Source organism: Oncorhynchus nerka, linkage group LG28 (genome assembly GCF_034236695.1).
Source record: "Oncorhynchus nerka isolate Pitt River linkage group LG28, Oner_Uvic_2.0, whole genome shotgun sequence".
NCBI lineage: Eukaryota > Metazoa > Chordata > Actinopteri > Salmoniformes > Salmonidae > Oncorhynchus > Oncorhynchus nerka.
Window position 1 is genome coordinate 3,341,684 of NC_088423.1, and position 804 is coordinate 3,342,487.

Below are 804 nucleotides of genomic sequence, written 5' to 3' on the forward strand. Positions count from 1 at the left end.
AAGATTTGTGACCTGTTGCCACAAGAAAAGGTCAACCAGTAAAGTACAAACACCAGAGAGAGAGAGAATGGACAGAGAGAGATAAAATGGATATATAGAGATTGTGTTAGATCCTACAGAATTGTGGTTTGTGTTTTCTTTATTATGGATCCCCATCAGCTTCTGTCATGCAATTCTATATTATTGCATTTCTTTAACAAGCCACATGGTGGTGTTTTCTGACAATACTTTCTGTGTTTTCACACTAATACAGAGTGGAAATTTGGTCAGAAATAGCACGGTAGTCCATTCAATTCCATTCAATTCAAGGGGCTTTATTGGCATGGGAAACATATGTTAACATTGCCCAAAGCAAGTGAAGTAGATAATATACAGAAGTGAAATAAACAATTTTTAAAAATGAACAGTAAACATTACACTCTCTTCTTCCTCCTTGATAGTCAGTGAGGGAGCTGACCTCACAATTTTACAACCATTGTGGTTCAATGGATATTGGACCCAAAAACTCTCAGTGACATGGTAGAATGATGCTCCCTTTATGTATGTTCTTGGAAAATATAACCCAGGTTATGAAAGGGGCACTAACGCAGCCCAATTCTGATATTTTTTCACATCAGATCCTTTCACATCATATTTTTTCAGAGGTGATCTGATTGGTCAAACGTCCAATTAGTGAAAAAACCATCAGAATGGGTCTGGTAGTCTAAACATTTCTATTCAGACGTAATAGACTTTTCACATAGATTTCTGTTTTGACATTTATTACAGGTGGGTAGCGGCTACTTTGTTACACTTGTGATCTTG